At 41.8% G+C, this 23,452-nt stretch overlaps 1 protein-coding gene across 1 annotated transcript in view; it reads right to left on the bottom strand.

Moving 5' to 3' along the window:
- NCALD (neurocalcin delta) overlaps positions 1–23,452 on the bottom strand; it is a 401,970-nt gene that overhangs the window by 171,380 nt on the left and 207,138 nt on the right. Inside the window, exon 2 of the mRNA XM_055125107.1 lies at positions 3,619–3,661. The gene's annotated coding sequence lies outside the window, so the exon portion shown is untranslated. The remainder of the gene's footprint in view (positions 1–3,618; positions 3,662–23,452) is intronic.

Genomic DNA, 23,452 nt, shown 5'->3' with positions numbered 1-23,452 from the left:
ACCAGTTGGGATGGGAGATACATGCCGAAAGTATATAATGAAACAAACATGATGACCTCTCAGTGTCTGTGTTGCAAGCCATAATGCCCAAAAGTAGAAAGAGAGTATGGGGAATATTGTCTGCCATGGAGGCAGAGGGAGGGTGGGAAAGGGGAGGGTATAACTAGGATATCGGTGGTGGGAAATGTGCACTGGTGGAGGGATGGGTGTTTGATCATTGTGTGTTTGTAACCCAAACATGAAAGCTTGTAACTATCTCACAGTGATTCAATAAAATTAAAAAAAAGAAAAAAGAAAAAAAAAAGAACTGAACCTCTCATCTCTAAAAGCTAGAAAAATATCAACAAGGGGAACTCAAAGTAAGTAAAATGGGGTAAATAATAAAAATTAGAGCTGAAATTAGTGATATAGAAGTCAAAAATACAATATAAAAGATAATGAAACTGAGAGCTGTTTTTTAAAAAATAAACAGGACTGGAAAACACTTATCTAGACTCACAAAGAGAAAACTCTGATAAAATAGGTTAGAAATGAAAGAGGAGATACAACAGATATCTCAGAAACACAACGGATAATACCAAATTGGACTGGAGTGATAGCATAGTGGGTAGGGCGTTTTCCTTGAATGCAGCCGACCCAGGTTCCATTCCTCCATCCCTCTCAGAGAGCTCGGCAAGCAACCTGTGGAGTATCTGATATGCCAAAAACAGTAACAAAAAATCTCACAATGGAGACGTTACCGGTGCCCACTCGAACAAATCAATGAAAAACGGAACCACAGTCCTACAATACCAAATTACTATGAACACACTATGAATATATCAATAAGTTGAAAAACGTAGAAAAAAATAAATAAATTTTTAGACTCTTCCAATCTCCTATGACTGGCTCAGGAGGAAGAGAATCTGAACAGATCAACCAATATCTAGCAAGGAAATTGCCATAACAACAAAAAAATCTCCCTCAAAACAAAAGCCTGGGCCCAGAGAGGACCAATGACCTATCCTTTGCAAGCCCTACCAGAAAGTGGAATAAACAGAAACTTTGCACAATTTCCCTGATGAATACAGCTGCAAATATCCTCAACAAAACAGGGACAGGAAGAACTTACCTTAGTAAGGGCTTCACATAAAAACAGCTTCAAAGACAAATTGTGCAAGTGTGCCAAAATATTTTTCTATTCCTTATACACATTCATTACAAAAAGTGTTTTTACTTTTTTTAACATCTTGTTTAAAACAAATGACACAAGAAGACACATTAGCCTAGACCCTGAGATAGAGTTAATCCACACTACCTCTTCTGCCTCCACATTCCATCCCACTGAAGATTCTGAAGCGTGGAGCTACACTGCATCCCCCATGTCCTAGGAACAGAATGCCTTCTTCTGGAACACACCGCTCAAAGGCTACCTCAATGCTGATGACTATGTAATGCACGACAAACGCATATATCATAATTCACTTTGAATACCAACATTTATCAATATACTCTTAGTATTTTGGTATTTAAAGTTGGAGCACATGCCCCCCAAATCAGTTTTTTAATGGGCATGCTTCATTACTTTCCAGAAAGAAACTTCATTTTCAAACCTTTTCAGTTGTACAGAATTCTTTTGAAGCTAATCTAGAGTTCTTACCTATCGCACATGCAGGATTATTGCCTCTTACATTATTAGCATGGCACATTTTTCATAGTTAGTGAACCAACACTGATGCATCATTATTAATTAGCCTCCCTACTTTATTCCAATTCCCTTAGCTTTTGCCTGAGGTTCCTCTCCGTCCCAGGGTTCCGTCCCCTCCACGCAACATATTCTATTATCATGTCTCCTGAGGCTCCTGTCGATGGTGACAGTCTCAGAAATTTCTTTGATCTTTGATTTTTGCCAGTTTTGAGAAGGGCCAGCTATTTTACTGACTGCACCTCTACTGGGATTTGTCTTATGTTTTTCTCATTAACAGATTTGGGTAATGTGTTTGGGGGGTTGGCGTGAAGTGCCCTCCTCATGCCATCATGAAAAGGCACCTACTCTCACATGACATCACTCACCACTGATGCTAGCTTGGACCTCTGGGCTTGTCAGATTGCTTGATTATAAGTTACTCTTTGCTTCCTCCCATTTCATTCAATACTCTTTGTATGAATGATACTGTTCGGCTCCCATTCGAAGATACTTTTCTGCTCTTGAAAATATATATCTTTCAAGATATTCAAGCTATTTTAAAATATTCAAAAGAGAACCGGCACTTATTTTCTAAAAGTCTTCTGCCCCAAATGAGATTTTTGTCTATTCCCCTCAAAGATTTATTTAATCCTTTGTTTATATCATTACTGGCATGCACTTTCATTTTTGAGTTATGTCATAATACTATTATTTACTTATAAATAGTATAACAATGTGCTCTTCATGTCCCTGGAACGAGCATGCGACATGGACAAATGAAGATGTTACTGGTGCCCACTCAAGCAAATTGATGAACAAGGGGATGATAGTGATACAGTGATAGTGATTTATTTACTTAGTCGCTCACAATTTGAAACACACAGTGTCAAATTCACTACTTTGTATGTGTGTGTTGGGAGCCAGGGGGAGATTTGTTCATATGTATTTTTTCCTTTTAACATTTCCTTACTGTTTGGCAATATACAGTATCCAGGCTAATTTTGTGTACTTCTTGTTCAATCCTAAATCAACCATTTCTCCAAAGACTCAGATTTCTTTAACTTGGAAGTAGAATTGAAACTGAGATTTGGGTAGTAAGAATATTTATGGCTTTTAAACTAGAGCATCTACTTTTTCAATCTCTAGGCATGATACCTTAGAATGCTCTTGTAATGCTTAACTCATTCAATAAACATTTTAAAACAGAGATTACTCTGTACCTATCATGATTTTAATCATTTTTCAAATATTCATTCATTAAACCATTTTTCTGGCCTGATATAAGATAAGTCATATTATTAGCTCCATTTTATTGTCCATACATCTGAGGTGCTGAGAAATTTGGACATGGTCTGAAAATCCTAGAGCTGGTAAGTGGCAGAAATTGTGCTCAAGCATGTGTCTCCCTATTTGGGGTCCTCGCCAGGGTACCACATCGTCTCACAATGGCAAAAATATCACAGAACAGAAGAGGAATGGTTTCATATTTCCATCCATTCACATTTCAACAAACACTATCACAGCCTCACTAGTTGCCAAACTCTGTACATGCAGTTGTTTTTTGGGAATGACTGAGATGCTTCTTGGGCCATGGGCCAGCTTAAATTGAAAGAAGAAGCTGCTGTAACGTGCCCCTTGAAAGGATTACTACCACCTTCCCTGGATGAAGATGGTACATAAGAACCAGCCTATCCAGTGGTTGCAGACACTTGATTACATTACAGGTAGCAGTTCAAGAGTGTTGGCAAATGCCTTATTTATTTCATTTCTATCCATTATTCTTCCCACACATTTACAGAGGAGGTTTAGTGTGTATTGTCCTACATATGAGGCTCTTGTTTAATATGCTAGTATTCCTAGATGAAATATTTGCATGAAACAGTCTCTTGTGGAAATGACTGAATAAAACTGAGATTTCCATATCCATAGCTAATTGAAGGAAGAGTACTTACTTAACTACTGTTGCTCCAGGGCTGATCCAAAAGTTGAGGTGATCTAAAAGATAATAAGCAAAAGAGTCACTCTAAGTGCAAGTATGTAAAGGACTGCTGATAAGCTTCGTTACTGCCTCCCATCTCAGGGGCAGAGCCCAGTGATCCTTCCCAGGGCTCAGGTTTAGTCGTCAACTTTCTTTGGGAAAGAGGGTGAAGGTGGTGGGGAGACAGCTCAACCAGAAGGACTCATCCGGAAGAAGAAGGAGAAGGTGAACACCATGGGGAGTCTGCCATTGAGAACTCCGGTGTTAATTGTAAATGCCCCGGAAGTGGATAAGAACCCACATGAAGGGACATTCAAGCATGTGAACCTTCAGAGCAAATGCCAACTGAGCCACATTGCAGAAATATCAGAGTTTAAGAATATCTCAAAGATGATGAGCAGGTGTAGGGCCTACATGCAACAGGAAGAAATCAGAAGAAAATAGGGCAATAAATGGGAATCGGAATTGATGCAACCCATAGGTCAGAAGGGGTCGGTGGGGAGAAAGGGCTGGTTCAGAGAGAAGTCAGCTCATGCACATGGCTGACAAGGCTATTAGGATGGAGGTGTGGGTTATGGATTCCTTCACCAAAAGAAGTAGAGAGAGTAGCTCTCTTAGATTGTGCATTTGGCATTTATAGTCTCTAAGAAAAGGTGCTCTTTATTCCTTGAGGAGCATTGGTCTAGAAAATCTAATTTGTCTACATGATACAATTTCAAAACTATCACCTGGCTAAGACCTCTAAGAAAATCTGTTTTTATTTATTTATTTAAAAACATTTTATTAGTAAATCACCGTGAGATACAGTTACACATTTATGAACTTTCATGTTTGGATTTGGTTTACATCCCTCCACCAGTGCCCATTCTCCTCCACCAATGTTCCCAGTATCCCTCCCACCACCCCCATCCCAACCCCCACCATCCGAACCCCCCCATCCCAATCCTCTGTGGCAGGGCATTCCTTTTGTTATCTCTCCTGTTGGATGTTGTAGTTTGCAATAGAGGTATTGAGTGGCCATCATCTTTGGTCTATAGTCTATTTTTGGTACTTGGTTTTCAACCCAAGTGGGTCCTTCCAACATTCTCTACTAGGTGTTCCCTTCTCTGTCTCTAATGCCTTTTCCCCCAGCATGTAAGGCCAGTTTCCAGGCTGTGGGGCAGACCTCCTGGTTCTTATCTCTATACTCTTGGGTGAAAATCTGTTTTTAAAAGCCTCCACGCATATCACTGAATTCCTAGATAGGCAAGTGCTACTTTATTGGAAATAAAAACTAAAGAAATGGGCAACTGTTAGGCTATTCAAATATATTGATATTTAAATATCAAGTGGATATTTAAAAACTGAAATATACCATTCAAGAAAAGATATTTCTATTTACTTGTTGAAAGATAATGTAATGTTCTACAGAGTTCTGTGATTTTGATGGAAAATTTATTGCATGATGCATCTCAGTGACTGTACCAACAACTCCAATCATGTAACAGAGCACTGAATATAGCTAAGACAGAACTAGGAGATTTAGCTAACTGGTAATAAATGTGTTCTATTAAAAACAAAATAGAAGCAGTATGTTCCAGTGGGAAGTAGCTCTGTAAAGTTATTAAATCTCTGAATATTCCATAAATAATACTTGTTATGTTATTTTTAGTTCCAACAACATAAGAAGTATGATCTAAGATTCTTAATTTTTCTTACTTATGATTACATAGTGTTCATTAAATCTATGTATGTGTTACATATACTTGAATAGGCTTTTAAAATTGTGATCCTTCCAGGTCTGTTTTTTCATAGGAAAAAATTCTGTGAAGTCCTTTTTATGTGTTTTTGTTTATCTCGTAGCTACTTGGTTAATATATATTCAACATAAAAGGTGATATTTTTATTGTTAAGTTGTGAAATTAGTCAAAACGAATTTATAGTGTCTTATACTTTAAACTGTATCTAGGTACACCATTTCAGACCTTCAGATTTTCAGGGGAAGAGGGGCCAGAAAGATAGCACAATAGGTAAAGCATTTGCCTTGCACATGGCCAACCTGGGTTTCAAGTTCCAGAACATGGAGTGAGAAAGTTGTGAGTTCCATCCCTTGTACCTCATATGGGGCCTGGACCCTGTTAGGAGTCATCCCTGAGCACAGAGCTAGGAGTATCTCTGAGCACAGTCAGGTGTATCCTCCAAACAAACAAAATTAACTAAATAAAAACAGATTTCAAGAATGGAAAGAAATGGGCTGGTTAAAATGCTAGGTGAATAGGTGAGCAATCATTAGGTCTGAGTTGACATTTGTCCCTAATGAGCTTGTTGAAGATCAAGCTAGTTGATGGCACCTACATCTTGCTGGGTGACACTAGGAGGTAGGTAAGCTCTGTCTGGTCTGTGTGACTTTGGATCATCCTTGATTTGCTCATGGAAGTTCAGGGAAGCACAGTCTAGATTATCTATTTTTCCCCTCAGAGGATGATAAGTAAAAGAAGATGGAATGAGAGAGTCATGAGCACATGGGAGAGAAGAGTACCTGATTTCTGGGGCACACATCCCAATGTTTATGTAATACTTCTTTCACTGAACCATACACAAGAAAAATAGTGTAGCTAGCTCATGCATCTTGTTGCTTTAAATGATCATTTCAGGGAGAGAAGGGGAAAAGGTCAAAAGAACACAGGAACAGAAGTTAGGAATTTGGGGCTCTAACTCTAGCATGACCAAAATGAACTGTGTGCCAAGTATGAAAAAACCATGAGGTCTCTACATGCAGGAAAAGATGTGCAATTACCCTAAAATCTTCCTCTAACATCTACATTAAGCTGTCCCTTTAAAACCTCCATCAGGAAGTTTATAGTTTATGAGAAAATAAATATAACTAATCAAGACTGCACTCTCAGAGGACCGAAGAGTGATAGAACTAAAAAATTGTTTAGGTTCTATTTTTTGTGTATATTTGGTTTGCACTGCACAAATTTTAAGATTTATTACATAAATAAGAATGTTCGGATAAGAGCTGCCTTAAAAAGTTTTTTAATATTCAATGAAGAGACTCCAGAGTTACCAACTCTATTAGCTATTATTTCTCCACTCTTTTCCAGTCATCCTTCTCATCTTCCCTTTTATGGTGAATGAAATGTCTTCTGATCTCAACATCAATATCTGCTTACCCTAAACATAGAATTCTGGAGATGCTTATCAATGGAGTCCAATTGATATTTAGTTTTCACTTGATTTAATGTATCAGGTCATTTGAATTTCAGGATTCAGACTTAACTTTCTCAAGAAATGGGAAAGGCTTAATATTTATTCATCTGGAAGAAATATGCTATTCTCCAAAACACAGTTAAACTGGAAACAGATGATATCCATCCTCTCAGGGGCACCGAGCAGAAGCTAAATTTAGTCACAGCACCGTCAATCATTTATCAGCATAGCTACTGCCCCGACACAGGGCTGTATCAATGGTAGCCCATTTGTTAGTCTATAGGGAAAAGCCATGGGTCTAGCTGGTGGAGGCTACTTCTTTTTTGTGGGGAGGGGAGAGGCTACTTCTGAACATTACGCAGTCAGCTCAGCTCTACACAAGATTAATAATACTATTTTAGAGCATACTATTGTCTTGTTTCCTACTTTTAGACTGAGCTTTTAAACGAGGATTAAGTTGGTGCTCTATGAAAAATGGACATGAAGGATGGAGGGAACAGATTTAATAGGATTCTCATCTATTTTAAAGAGGCATTGCTTTCACCCTCCAAGTCTTAACACAACCTCACTGAAGTCTGATTTCTGCTTGATAGAAATTGATAGAGGCTCATGAATTGCTTTCAGATCCTGTGACTCATTCTGAGGTCATGATTCTGACTCACATTGTAAAGAATAGATTTTTTCTCTCATTTCTTTCTTGTAGTCAGTCTGAAATTCAGAAAACATGCAGTTACAAAATAAAAACCATTGGCCAAAGCCACACAAGTATATTAATATTATTCCAAAGAAGAAAAATCAACTGGATGGGGTTTAGACAAATGTGTCCTTTGACTTGGCCAGAGAACTTCAGAGGGCAGAGCCCAGATGGATCCTTCTTCTGGCCTAGACTGCCTGCAATTCTCCCCTTGGGAGAAGAGCTAGCTGGCACCCAAGTAGAAAAAGACCAGCATGCAGCAGCCTTACTTTAGGGGGTGTGACTAGTCAACATGAGGCAGGGGACGAGGACTAGAAGTGAAGGACATTATGTCACCCTTGAGGTGCTCACTCCTCTGGAGAGGAAATTTAATCATCTTTTAATGATAGACAATTCAACAAACAATTAATCAGGACATGACTCATATACATAAACAACGGAGTCAACCATTGCCTCCCCCATACTCCTCACACCAGCTCTTTCCCTCCTAGGATGTTTCTCATTAGCTCTTGGTCATTACTACCCTAGCACCTGGATGTCCTGGATGTCTGTGACTTGTTTGTTTATTGATTCAGGATGCTCACTAATATTTGTTGACGGACTGAATGAATGTGTTACTAGCCTTGACAGAGTCATTCAAAGGAAGGAAGGATGTTGAGTTCTGATGAAAGGCAATTTGATCTCAGCCAGGAGGTTGCAAGTTCAGGGGAGAGAATCTGTGTGGCAGGCTCTCAGGAGCAGATGGTGATGGTCTGTGGAGTACGAGTCGAATACTGGTCTGGGTCCTGGTGTGCGAGTCAGATTGACCCAGAATCCTGTCTTCATAAACTTTGGTGGGCCAATTGATTACAGACTTCTGCTCCTCTGACCACAGGGTAGCTCCCAACCCATGCTCACCATCTGCTTCTCCATCCTGTGCATCTCTACCCTGTACCAGCAGGAACAGTTGAGCCCCACTCAGGATTCTCTACTGCCTGGTCTTCCCCAGAGTGTGTGTGATCAGTTCTTCCTTCAGCTCTTAAAGTTATTAGCATGATTCCATATAAACCTTTTCTGGGCTTCTGCACTCTCTGTATGTCTGTTGCTTGCATCCCTGGATCTCTAGGATCATGGGGACTGATTAAAGAGAACTGTGCTGGGAAGGACTCACCGGGAAGAGTTGTGACTGAAGACTATCCCTGGGTAGGTACTGAGCTGAGCACTCTCTGAGTGCCCACTTCCATGTCAGAAATGAGAACACCAGCTTAAAGAAGTTCAAGAAACAAAAGGAATTGAGAGAAGCCAAGATCACTAAGTGCAAACCCACAGTGCTATGGAAAACATGGGATCCAGGACCCTTAGTTCTTTTTTTAAAAAACATTAATTAATTAATTTAGACTTTTTGGGGGACTGGAGCAGTAGCACAGTGGGTAGGGCATTTGCCTTGCACACGGCTAACCTGGGTTTTATTCCTCCATCCCTCTTGGAGAGACTGGCAAGCTACCGAGAGTATCCCGCCCGCACAGCAGAGCCTGGCCAGCTACCCGTGGCGTATTTGATACGCCAAAAACAGTTACAACAAGTCTCACAATGGAGACGTTACTGGTGCTCGCTCCAGCAAATCAATGAACAACGAAACCACAGTGCTACAGTGCTACTTAGACTTTTTGGGTCACACTCAGTGACGTTCATGGGTTACTCCTGACTCTGCAGTAAGGAATCACTCCTGGCGACACTTGGGGTACCTTATGGGATGCTGGATATCGAACTCAGGTTGGTCACATGCAAGGTCAATGTCTTATCCATTGTACTATAGCTCCGGTCCCACCCTTAGTTCTATGAGGAACTAGGAGAAGAAGAAGAAGGAACTGAAGGCCAGTGGAAACAGACCATGGAGTTGAATGATACAGGAGACCTTCTGAGGGGTCAGTTCAGAACTCAGTACCCACAACAAACATAAATAGTGTTTGCACAGTGGCTGGATTGTCAGATCATTCTACACAAACTCAATCCTCTTGACATGAAATGTTGCCCTTTGATTCTGTGAAAAAGAAAAATAAGCGCAAGAAATCAGGTGAATGCTGCAAATTCTTAACTCCTATAGAAAGAAGGGGAGCAGGGCCAGAGATAGTCAGTGGGCAAAACACTTGCCTTGCATGAAGCCATGTGTCTTACCCACTGTGTTTGATCAGGGTGACTGGGGTGCTCAGGGCTCACTCCTGAGCACAGAGTCAGGAAGAGCCCTTGAGTGCCAACAGGTATGGTCCAAGCATTCTGCACTCCCCACTTCCCAGAAAGGAAGAGGTGGAAGAGGAGAGGAAAAAGGAAGGGAGGGAGGGCAGAGTGAACACTTCTCTGGGGGTGGGAAAGTAGGCCCAGAGACAGTGCCCTGCACCCTGGCTGTTTGCCTCTGTCCTCCAGTGCCTCAAGCACAGGGGATGAAGGGAAAACAAGGTCCTCGAGGGCTGATGGTGCCTCCCCTGGTGCTCCTGCCAGGCCCCACCTATCCGGGCAGCTGCAGACTCAGTATAGCAGCACAGTGAGGAGGAGAAAGGGAACCCATGGAGAAATGCCTGGCTTCCCTCAGAAGCCACCCCGGGAGACATTCTAGAAGGGTCCAAATCCCTACCCCTGACTTCACCTTTGCAGAGAATGTAAATGAAGGCCTAAGGCATCTCCCAGGGACCCTCCAATCCTGGTGCCTCACCTGTGCATGCAGGGCCTAGAGTGAAGGGCTGCTTCTGCCTCCGTTCTCATTAGCTGCTTCTTCCCCTTCCTCCCAGCTGCCTTGACCAAAAAGGACAGGAGAGGCACCAGCCGGGCGGGCGGGCGTACCTGCTTCACTGCCCCATTAGGAGCAGAGCTCATTAGCAGCAGCCCTCACGCCCTGCTCTCGGAGGGCGAGGAGAGCGCGAGCTACCGCAGTGAGCGCCTCAGTGCTGATCCACAAGCAGCTTCATTAGCACAGAATATCACTGCGCTGCCAGATACATGGGCATTAATCATAGTCGGCTCATATAAGTGACTAGAAATTTCCCCTTGACATTATTAGTTTTCTATCACTTAGAAACAACATCAAAAGCAATAGCTTCCTTCACTTGTGTATGCACATGCACACACACACACACACACACACACACACACACACACACACACACACCCTTCACCCTTATCTTCTTGCACTTAGGGCAGAGGAAGTCTTGGATGTACAATCTGAGCAAGAGCCACAGTGGCAGACCAGATAAGGACCCTTCCAGCAAACAGTTCCTCACCCTCCAACCGGGAAATGCTGTCTTAAATAGCAAAGGAAAAGGAACATTACATGAAATCACGGATCTTGAGACCCAGAGATTATCTCAGCACATGCATCTGGGCCTAGGATAATACCCAGAATCCCTGGAAGAGACAGATAGGAGTGTTAGAATTAAGGAAAATGAGGGCTTTGGGAGAGAAGGGGGAAGTCTCTCATTCACCGTGACACAGTGTCCTGGGGGACAGAGAACTCAGTCACCAAAACCTCTACCAGGAGGACAAGAAATGTTTGTGTGTGGGAGGTAAGCACCTGGGGCAGCACTAGGAGCTGCAGAAAAGGAGGCAGAGCCATCAGTAGACCCTCGAAGGATGAAGCCATGAACAGATGTGTTAGATGCATATCTGAAAAGGACCTTGACGGAAGTTGGAAGTGGATCATGGGTGTTTGGTTTCCTTATAGTAGCTTCTCGGCAAGGCCATAAAAATCAACAGTAGAAAACAATCTGGAATGTAATTAAAACTTCTTCTTCTTCTTTTTTTTTTTACTTAATCTGATATATGAGCACAGGTAGATGAGAAGGAGGATTCTGTCTCATTCGGGAAGAATGAAGTTTTTTTTTTTTAAATGACTGGACTCCATGGGACAGCAAAAGACCACATGGCCACCCACCTATGAGATGGTCATACTTCTTCATCAAAACCCTAAATGAACAGTTTGAGGCCTTTTGTGTTCCTGGAGTGAGCAGATACCATTGGGCTACACTAGCACGCGACAGGGACGAATGGAGACATTACTGGAGCCCACTCGAACAAATGGATCAAAAATGGGATGACAAGTGATACAAGTGAAGTTGAATTCTGTAATATGGATGAGGGTGCAAAGATGATCCTGGAGACTGCCCTTAAGGAGGCAGCTAATGATTTGCCTGACAAGAGTATCAGCCAGTATGCTCAGGGGCGCCTTGGGGAGGGGAATGTGAGGAACCAGTGCAAAATAAGACTGGGAAAACCCTTCCAAGTGAAAGTAAGAACTCAAATGAGTTTTGAAGGGGGGAGGAGGGAGAGGGAGCATGGATTAAAGTAAGGAATGCAGTTACTTATAGTAAGTTACAGTTGAGTAGGTAGAAGAACAAATAGTCATTGAATGTAGTAAAAGAAAAATGATGGATGAGGAACCCGGGAAGATCTGGACACCAAGAGAAGAGCAGGGCCAGAGTCCTGGAAAGGAGTATGTGCTAAACAGTCAGTCAATAGCACATCTACACAGTGGAATACTCTGCAGCTGTTAGGGAAAATGAAGTCATGAAATTTGCTTATAAATGGATATACATAAAGAGTATATCATGCTGAGTGAAAAGAGTTAGGAGAGGGACAGACATAGAGTGACTGCACTCATTTGTGGGTCATGATGAAACATAGTATGAAACTAATACCCAAGAACAGTAGAAACAAAGGCCAAGAGGATTGGTCCACAGTTGCAAGCCTGCCTCAGGTGCTTGCTGAGGGGGCAGGCAGTTGGAATAGAAAAGGTAGAGAAAGAATGATTATGGCAATGATGGTTCTAAATGAAGGAGGAGGAGGAGGAAGAGGAGGAGGAGGAAGAAAGAAAGAAAGAAAGAAAGAAAGAAAGAAAGAAAGAAAGAAAGAAAGAAAGAAAGAAAGAAAGAAAGAAAGAGAGAGAGAGAGAGAGAGAAAGAAAGAAAGAAAGAAAGAAAGAAAGAAAGAAAGAAAGAAAGAAAGAAAGAAAGAAAGAAAGAAAGAAAGAAAGGAAGGAAGGAAGGAAGGAGGAAGGAAGAAGGAAGAAAGGAAGGAGGAAGAAAAGGAGGATAAAGAAAGGAAGGAGGAAGAAAGGAAGGAGGAAGAAAGGAAGGAAGAAAAAGATGCCTGCCATAGAAGCAGGCTGGGGGTTGAGGGGTGGCGGGAGTGAAACTGAAAACACTGGTGGTGGGAAGTGTGCACTGGTGGAAGGATGGTTGTTAGAACATTGTATGACTGAAACCTGATTATGAACAGTTTTGTAACTGTGTCTCACAGTGACTCAATTACAAATAATAAAATTTAAAAAAATTTTTAAAGATTCAGTCAACAAAGATCCAGGCACCTACTGAGTCCAAAAGAAAAATGCAGAGCCACAGTGAAATTGAGAAATAGCATTATGAAATCTAAAATGGAAGATCTCTCTGAGAGAGAAATCTGAGTAGGGTCAATGCTCAAAGGGATGAGCAACCCATGCATTAAATGTCCCTGGGCATTTTTATTAAATGATGGGAGTAAAAGCCAAATTGCAAAGGGCTTAGAAGAAGCAAGATTGGAGGAAACGGCTAAGACTGCGCCTTCAATATCCTGTTGAAGGGTGAGAGAATGATGTTCCTTTGCAGGTCTTCAAACTCCACAGAACAAAGTAGATTTCACAGGCTGCCACTAAGAGAGGATGGCAGTTCAAGATTAATGAGAAGAATCAACGTGGACCATCCTCCCTGACTGAGGCCAAGGCATGATAGAAAAAGGAGCACCACAGGAAGAGTGAAATTGGACAGGAGCAATCCTGTGAGGAGATGTTGTTTTTATCCATAAAGCATTTGATAAATTGCAAAAGAAAGATTTCAAGAATAAAGGGAATCTGGGAGCAAAATGAAGCTGAAAAATAAGTGGATACAGTTCATGAAACATAAAGAAGTAGAGTCTACATCAAAGAGGCCAAATAAACATAATAAGACAAAATGTTCTGAAAACTGCAAAGTGTAAAGCAACAGAAATAAGAGAAGAATATCAGACAACTCAGATACAATGAATAGACCCACACCTCAATTCCTGCAATGACCCCCAAACTCAGCAAACATTCCCTGATTGCATTTACATGATAGTACAACTTAATAGCAATAAGAACAAAAAAGGAATGCTAAGTATATCATTTAAATATTCTTCTTTTGTGAATCCAAGCAGCCAGGTAAGAGTTTGAGATTCTTTGTCTAAAATTGGAAAGTTTAAAGTCCCCAACAGGAGCTGGAGAGATAGAATAGCAGTTAGGGAGCTTACCTTACACACAGCCAACCTGAGCTCAACCCCCAAGATCTCCCCAGTCCCACCAGCAGTGACCTCTGAGCACAGAGCCAGGAACAAACCATAAGCACCACCGGATGTAGCCCCAAAGCCAAAAATGTTTTTTAAAAATAAAGTCTCCTAACCTGGCTGCATTGCTGACAGCATGTTGTGTTCCCTGAGCGTCACCAGGAGTGATCCCTGAGCACAGAGCCAGGAGTAAACTCTGAGCACCACCGGGTGTGTCCCCCAAGCAAACAAAAGACTCCCTCATCAGAGAGCCTTTTGGAAGATTCAATGATTTAATAATTTGGAATTGTGTTTGGCACATTGATTCCATAAATAATTCAGAGAGAGAAGAGAGAGAGAAGGAAAGTACCTGCCATAGAAGCAGAGTGCTCAGCAGGAGGGAGACTGGGGACATTGGTGGTAGGAAATGTATACTGATGAAGGGACAGGTACTAGAACATTATATGACTGAAATTCTATCACGAAGAACTCTATGTATCTCACTGAGATTCAATAAAAATAAAATTTAAAAATATTTAAAGATATGAAATAAATAATTCATCTTATTTCTAGCAAAAAAAATTAAATAAAGCCCCCAACAGAAAACAGGGAATTAAGGGAAAATAATACAAGAAGAAGAAAAGAGGATAGGAAATAGGTAAAAGGGTAATAGAATATATAATTTACATGCATACATATTTCTTATGGAAGTATGTTATGTAAATGGAACAAAGAGAAGAGAATGATTAGTGGTGTCAAATGCTGTTGGAAAAGTCCAGTAGGAAGAGAACTAAGATCTGATCATTGGATTCAGCTGTATAGAGGTCACTGATGACCTTGACAAAGGTTTTGAGGGTGAAATAGTGATGAGGTTCTGAACAGAGTAGGTTCAGAGAGAAGAAAAAAAAAGCAGCCGACATAAGGAATATGGATACCACTTTAGCCAGTAAAGGCAAACAGAAAAATTAGATCCTACAATGGAAAACTCTTTTCCCCAAAGATGGGCATGCACAATGACGGGGAAAGCTCCAGGGAATGGGAAGGCATTGATGGTTAGGGGTTCTGAGCAAGACAGAATATGGAATAAAAAGTCCGGGGGATCAGTGACATTTGGGGGAGGAGCAGGGATGAGTCTTCTCAGGTAATAAGAAGATAGGAAAGAAGGAACCAAAAATCCAGGACAGGTAGGAGAGCAGCGTTTGTAACAAAACATCCTTTTCTAATTGTCTGTCACATCTCAGTAAAGAAAGTAGGGTCTTGAGGGTGGGGAGAGGGTTGGTTTGAGGTTTGAGAGTGAAGAAGGTACATAGCAGGAGTCTGAGTGACAGACAGCATGAGAGAGGGAGGCAGCAGAGCTTTGGACCTGAGGGTTTATGGTCATGTTTTGCAAGACGAACCCCCAGCATGGGGTATGGTTTTCTCTTGTCAAAATCAGTCTCTCTCAGATTTAGCCAAGGTTGGCATTTATGGGACTGGAAGCAGGTGGGGAATAGTAAAGTGTATGTAACACAAGGATTGCTGGTCTAGACCATGGAGGAAATAGAGGAAATGAGGGGCATGAGGAACAGCCTCAAGAGGGTGTTGTCAATCAATGCATCTGAGTCCTCATGGGTAAAATTGTGGCAGCGGGGTTCTAAGGTGGGTAATTTAGAAATGCAACAATCAGAAAGGAGAATACAGAGGAACAAATTATGTATGCTGTATAGTTACTGGACTGGAGAGATAGCACAGCTGGTAGGGTGTTTGCCTTGCATGTGGCCAACTCGGGTTCGATTCCTCTCCCTCTCGGAGAGCCTGGCATGCTACCAAGAGTATCCCGCCCGCACAGCAGAGCCTGGCAAGCTATCTGTGGCATATTCAACATGCCAAAAACAGTAACAACAAGTCTCACAATGGAGATGATACTGGTGTCCGCTCGAGCAAATTGATGAACAACAGGACGACAGTGCTACAGTGCTATAGTTTCCGGGAAAAATAATCTCAGAGGCAGGGGTTCTTAACCTTCTCTATGTATTAGAACTGCTTGGGAACCAACATACACAAAAGCACAATGTTATAAAATAATAACAAGAGGGAACTTAGAGATAGCACAGGGGTTAAGGTACTTGCCTTAGCATGTGGACAATCCAGATTTGATCTCCAGCATCCCATTTGGTCACCTGAGCCCCATTATGGAGTGATCTCTGAACATAGAGAGATTCTTACTTCTGAGAAGTAAGCCCTGGGGCTTCAGTGATAATATAGTAGGTTGGGCATTTGCCTTATACGTGGCCTATCCAGTTTGATCCCTGATACTCTATAATGAGCCCATCAGGAGTGAACCCTGAGTGCAGAGCCAGGAGTAAGTCCTGAACTACTGGGTAAGACCCAAAAGAAACAAACTAACACCAAGACCTTTCCCCAAACCTTTTAAACCAGTATCTCTTGGGATGAGATCTGGACATCAGTGAGTTTGCTCTGTTTATCAGCCCTAGTCCTTTGGGAGATTATAATATGCAGCTAAAAAGTACCAGGCAAATTCTATTTATATTAAAAATCTACCTTAATGCATATTTATTATTCAGATTAGAGAAGGATCAGCTAAAAGCTCCTGGGTCTCTTCCACATGATAATAGAGAAGCCTGACCCTATTCAGGTGGCCCTTACATCCTACGGAAAAATTGAATTTTAAAATACAAATTAAGCATTTATGTTTCTCTTCACTCATACAATCTTATTGATGCAAAGTTTTGCTTATTGAAGTCATTTTCAATCAGATAATGTTTTAACATAGAGATTATGCTAGATCTCTGAAACTCGGTAGATAAATCAACAAAATAAAGAGGGGAAGTAGTGATTCATTATATTAGTTACATCTCCCAACTCCCATTAACAAGATTGTCTTGTCTTCTTGTAAATCATTACTGTGAAATGAACTCAATGAAAGAGAGTTCTGTGATAGTCTAACTCTTTCCAAGCGCCCAGTGTTTTTTTCAGTAGCACTTTTTTGACTGTCCTAGAATTTTTCCATTTCTTATTTATTCCACAAGTACTTAATACCCATTTTCCATAATTTCTGCACCATATTTGATAGGGTTCAAATATGGTGTAAACCATGGGAACACCTCTAAAGGGTGATTGGAGGCCACCCTAAAAATCTCCATCCCTCTCAGAGAGCCCAGCAAGCTACCAAGAGTACCCCGCCCACACGGCAGAGCCTGGCAAACTACCCATGGTGTATTCCATAATGGGGCCTCATTCACCTGACAACAATGAGCTCATTCACCTGACACCGAAAGAGCCCCCAACATGGCAGCATTAAGAAAGATGAGCAAGGAGAGGCTGAAAAAATCTCAGGAACGAACTAGACTGCCAAAATGAAGAAGGGCTAAAATGACTGTTTGTACTTTCAATGCACATATGCTGGCATCAGAAGTATCCAAAGAGGACCTGAGGGTGCAAGCGCAAAAGATCAAGTATGATATCATTGGTCTGACCGAAACAAGAAGACATCGATCACATCATGCCATTTTTGACACTGGAGAAGAATTGTTCCTCGGAACATGCAACAACAGAGGCATCAGTGGTGTTGGTGTCCTTGTCAACACGAACTTGGCCATGAGCATTGATTCATTTGAATGCCTAACAATCCGAATCAGATGATTATGTTTGAATAGATGTGGCTCACTGCCAGCAGTTTCTATCTTCGTCGTCTATGAACCAACATCCAAGTACGATGAAGAAGAAATTGAGAAGTTCTACATGGAACTGGAAAGGTTCTATAAAGAAGACCACACCTTCTACAAGATCATTGTTGATGATTTTAATGCCAAAATTGGACCGAGAAGGTCCCAATGAGTTGGGACCCACTGCCTAGAATGTAATGATCAGGGTGAGAGACTGCCTGAGTTCATCATGTCGACCAAGACCATCCATGGTAACTTACAGTTCCAGAAGGCCAAATCTAAATGCTGGACATGGGAGTCTCCCAGTGGACAGTTCCAAAATGAAATTGACCACATCATATTCAATCGAAGGTTTTGCCTGACCAATGTCGCTGTGGTCCCAAAATTCCAAACAGGATCCGACCACCGTCTCCTCCGTGCAAAATTCTAGTTCAAAGAGCAGGGAGAAAGGACTGCAAAGTTTAAGTTTAAGAAGGGGACTTCCAGAGTGACCACCAACTGGAAGCTCTTTGGTTCTATTGCGGCAATGTGGGAAGATGCCGTCCTTGACAACATCGACAAGGAATACGATCCACTGGTTCAGAAGCTCCATGACTGCATGAAGAATGCCAAGAATGAGAAATCCACAAACTGACGCCTGTCTTTGGAAACTCTCGAGCTCATTTGTCAACATGGTTTGGCGCGAGCCTCAGGCAACCACAAGCAAATGTCCGAGCTCACAAAACTGTGCAGAGAAACAATAAAGGAAGACCTCAAAGAGAGAAGAGCAGTAGTGTTGGCCAATGCAGCAGAAGCCGGGAAAAGCATTTGCAATGCTCGCCTGTCTTTCGCCAACTACAAGACCAAGGTGACTGCCCTCCAACCTCCTGATAGATCTATCACATCTTCCAGAAGGGCAATGGAGAGGATTATTCATGACTTCTACTCAGATCTCTTTGACAGCCATATCCACCTGCCCAGATACCAAATTCTACAGGATTGATATGTCATTCCCAATGTCCTCACTTCTGAAATCTGACATGCCATTTCATTGGTAAAGACACATTCAGCACCTGATCCGGACAAGGTCAGACCCGAACACCTGAAGAATCTGCTGCCAGTACTCATTAATACACTGGCTTGGCTCTTCACATGCTACCTGTCTGAATGTAAGTTTCTGTCCAGTGGAAAACCAGCAGGACTGTTCTGCTGTACAAGAAGGGAGACATCCACGACATCGGCAACTATCGCCCAATCTGCCTGCTGTCTGTCGCCTTCAAATTGTTCACTCGAGTCATCCTGAATAGAATAGGCAGAACACTAGATGAAGGACAACCATGTGAGCAAGCGGGGTTCCAAAAAGGATTTAGCATGATCGACCATATCCACACAGTGACCAAAGTCATTGAAATTTTGCAAGAGTTCAAGATGTCGCTCTGTCTAATGTTCATTGATTTAAAGAAGGCCTTCGATTCTGTTGAGACTGAAGCAGTTATGGAAACCCTAGCCAAACAGAGCATTCAAACTCAGTACATCAAGATCTTTTGTGAGCTGTATTACGGATTCACCACCAGGATCTCACCATTCTACAAAGAAGTGATCATTGACGTAAAGAGAGGGGTTCAGCAGGGTGACACCATTTCACCGAAACTGTTCCGTGCCACACTCAAGAACGTCATGCGATGACTGGAATGGGAAGGGATGGGAGTGAAGATAGACAGTGGGCAACTACACTAGCTCTGTTTCGCTGATGACTTCGTTCTCATAACGCCAAACATTAGCCAAGCGGCATAAATGCTGGCCTACTTTGAAGGTGAGTGTGGAAAGGTCGTACTGCAGCTGAATTCTTAACAAGACGATGCTCATGAAAAATGAACTAGTCCCTGATGCTCCATTTGTTCTCAATGGAATGAACATCTCCAAATGCAGCAGCTATGTGTACCTGGGTCAAGAACACAACATGAGGAACGACTTGGCACCAGAACTGCGCAGGAGGAAGAGAGCAGCGTGGAAGGAACACCTGTAAGAATGCCAAAGAAGTGGTTAAGAGGACGAAGAACCTTTGACTCTGAGCACATCTTTTCGATGCCACCATTATTCCTGCACTAACATATGCCTCAGAGACCTGGGCCCTATGCAAACAGGATGAGAACACTATTTGGGTATCTCAAAGAGGAATCAAAAGAGCTATGCTAGGACTATCACATCTCACTCAAGTGAGAGAAGGAATCTGGAATTCCAACTTCCATTGACAGTCAAGAATCAGGGATGCTGTCTCGTTTGCCAAAAATCAGATGGGCCAGACACGTAATGCGATTCAGAGATGACCACTGTACTAGAGCTGTTACCCCACAGGACTTCAAAAGACCACTTGGCCGCCCACCAATGAGATGTTCAGACTTCTTCGTCAAAACCCTGAATGAACGGTTTGAGGCTCTTTCTGTTCCTGGAGTGAGCAATATCATTGGGCTACACTAGCACGTGACAGGGACAAATGGAGACGTTTACTGGTGCCTGCTAGAGCAAAACAAAGATCAACGGGATGAAAAGTGATACAAGTGATCTGTTAGATATAATTGGGATTCACACATTGAGGGAGAAAACATATCTTCACTTTTAAATAAGAAAAGTTTTAGGGCCAGAGTGATAGTACAGAAAATAGGGCACTGGCCCTGTACACAACCAACCTGATTTCAATTCCCAGCACCCCAGGGAATTTCAATTCCCAGCACCCCAGGGAGCCTACCAGGAGTGATCCTGAGCACAGAGCCAAGAGCAAGCCGGGAGGATGGAGAGATGTGGCCCCAAAACAAAATAAGTGGGGGAAGAGTGAAGAGATAATACAGTAGGTAACATGTTTGCCTTGTATGCAGCTACCCAGGTTTGATTCCTGGCATCCCATCTGGTCCCCAGAGCCCCACCAGAAATGATTCCAGAGTGCAGGGCCAGGGGTCAGTCCTGAGCAATACCAGTTGTGGCCCAAAAAATAATAAAATAAAATAAGAAAAATAAAGAAAGCAAGTTTGATCTTTGTACTCTGATGCTAACAGAAAAACTCTTCCCTAGTAATTGAAGGTCAGGTCCTGGGTCGACTGTCAGTGAATGTTCAGTTAAGGAATAAAAGGACTGGAAGCAGGAACACAAAGAATGTGCAGAATGCCATTAGTGAATAAAGATCTTCCCAGAGTTCTGGAGACAGATGGACAGCACTTAATCTCAACTCAGTGGTCTATGTTCTCTAGTGTTAGAAAAGCTCATGAATTCAGGTTAAATGAAAGCACAGTGGATGAGGTATTTAAAGCAGAGAGTAGTTTGAATGTGCACACCTTTCTAACTCAAAAGCATTTTAATTATACAGGAACAAGTGAAAAGCAATATTACCAGATAGGTTGTCTCCCAACCCTTTCAGTGACTTAGATAATCATTGCTTTCAATTAATTCTTTCTCTTTATTTGCAAATAGGAATTCCTAAAAGCTTTAAGTAGTTTTACTTTTCTCCCTAATGTCATTATAGTTGACAGAAAATTTTGCTTTACAAATTCCTTTTTCCTAGCAAAAATTAAAAAAAAACTTAACTTCTTCTCAGCCATGTCTAGATTTCTACACATTATGATTTCATTCCGAGGGCTTGGTACTAAGTAATTAAGTTTGCTAACAGATGACAACCATTACACTGATTGTTAAACCAGTCATGGAGAAACTAAGAATGTGGATGATCCACCATTTTTGAGGGATTTTCTACCTAATAATGTTATTTGATGTCCATAACAGTGTTGGGAGGGAGTTACTATGAATCCATCTTCCTAGAACTGAGATACCAACAGGTGATAAAATGGTTTGAAGATCAGACAGCCAGTACCAGACAGCCACCAATAAAATCTTAGGTCAGACTTATCTAAAAGCCCATGAATGCTTTCCCCATTTTACTGTTAAAATATTTTTTTAAAATAAAATAAATCAGAGTTCTCTTCTGGTCATCCAGGTACATAAGGTACATAAGACACCTTGAAGAGAACAGCAGTCAGCGTGCATTTATAGTTTTTGAAATCTCAATCATCTTGTCAAAGTAGAAGCTGTACCCTACGAAATACAACCACATCTTGGATTCAGTGGATTTTAGACCATCTGCAATTTTGAAAGGAGTACCTAAAAGTATGGTTTGAACTTGGAATACTGAAATGTGGTCCGGGTACTTGTAGGACATTAATTATTAAGGCAGAGATCCAAGGGAGATCATTTGATACAGGGAGTTACAGGAAGGGATTGGGTCAACTGTCCTGGGAACGCCCTGACCGACGCACGAGTGTATATGTATAACAATGGTACATAATTATTCACACTGAAGTGAATCCAGGAGTCTCTAGCTCTCTTTTATTTTCTGCTTTTTTTTTGGGGGGGGGGTCACACGCAGCAATGCAGTTACTCCTGGCTCTGCACTCAGAAATTACCCCTGGTAGTACTCAGGGGACCATATGGGACTCTGGGAATCGAACCCGGGTCGGCCATGTGCAAGGCAAATGGTCTACCCACTGTGCTATCGCTCCAGCCCCTTAGGGCCGGATGAACGGAGACATAACTGGTGCCTGCTCGGGCAAATCAATGAACAATGGAATGACAGTGATACAGTGAAGTATATTTTTGAAATAAATTCATTCTTATACAAGTATTTTATTCTTAAGACTTGTTATTTCAAAGACGTTATTACTTTTTCTATTTTGATTTGTACATATATAAAAATCGAAAGATTGGCTAGTTTGAATAATTCCTGAGGACTCTGGCCTGTATTTCCTGGATTGATTTAAGGAAGAGAGAAGGCAGTGTGGGCCCTGGAGGAGGGAGAGCTGGGACTGGTTAGTTTACATATCAACACCCACCTTCTAGCTGCATCCTCTGCTAATTATCTGAACTGGCTCACTCAGGGGGCACAGGAGGGTCTTTCTGTAGCCAAGGTTTTAAAGATGCCAAAGCAATATAATATACAAAGGACAACAACAAAAAATAGTATCCATACACAAATAGACTAAAAACCCATGAGACAATGGAATCTGGAATGAGCCCTTGCATTGGTTTAAGCTTCAGTGTAAAAGCCTTTCCTCCCTCTGAGTCTCTGCAAATAGCAGTGGGCACAGCTGTTTGGGGGAAATGCAAAGGGCAAACATGGGACAATGAACACAGCTGTTAAGCCAACTGACAATCCAAACCCAGAATGAGACCAGCTCTAGGCTTGGATAAAAGATATTGTCAAGCATCACAACATATTGGATAAATTGCCCAGAACCGAATTGTTCGCAGCTGAATGAAAAACACAGAACAAAGCTGAACGTCTGAACACTTTAAAGGTACTTCACCCAGAAGAGCCAAACCCATGTTCATTCCACAGGACACAGTCAGATGCAACCAGAGGTTTCTGAATAGAATCTCCACCAAAGCTATAAAATATCTTATAGTAAAATTAAGGCTATTCACAAGTGCACTTTAGAAGAACGGAAACGCCAACTTTTCATTTGTGAGCAAAGCCCACACATTTAAGATTTTAATCTGGTCTGAAATGATGAATACAAAGGGAGAAATTCCACCAGATAAACTCCCGTCTACAGAGGAGGATATGGTTTACACTGCTTCTCCTATAGAATTATAAAATAACATTCGCTCATTCACTACTGAAGCAAACCAATGCTTACACAATTCTCTTGTTGAACATAAGTTGATGGACCAGATTGCAAACAAGCTCTGTGCATCCTTCCACCTAATCACACAAACATGAGCTCTGTGTGTGTGTGTGTGTGTGTGTGTGTGTGTGTTGCTCCTGTCACAGACTTGCACCCACAAAGGGAAAGCAGTATGACAGCTGACATGGGGGACTAAATACAAGCAGTATCTTAGCCTTAACTATAGAATTTTCTGGAGGGAATCGATGCCCATTCTTTTGATGCCCGTTCTTTCAGAGTCATAAACATATCACAAGCAGAGTGCAAGCCACATCAATAGAGAAAGAGATA

The sequence above is a fragment of the Sorex araneus genome, chromosome 2 (assembly GCF_027595985.1).
Source record: "Sorex araneus isolate mSorAra2 chromosome 2, mSorAra2.pri, whole genome shotgun sequence".
In the NCBI taxonomy this organism is placed as follows: Eukaryota; Metazoa; Chordata; class Mammalia; order Eulipotyphla; family Soricidae; genus Sorex; species Sorex araneus.
The sequence above is the reverse complement of the archived record's forward strand: the minus strand, read 5'-3'. Positions and strand labels throughout refer to the sequence as shown.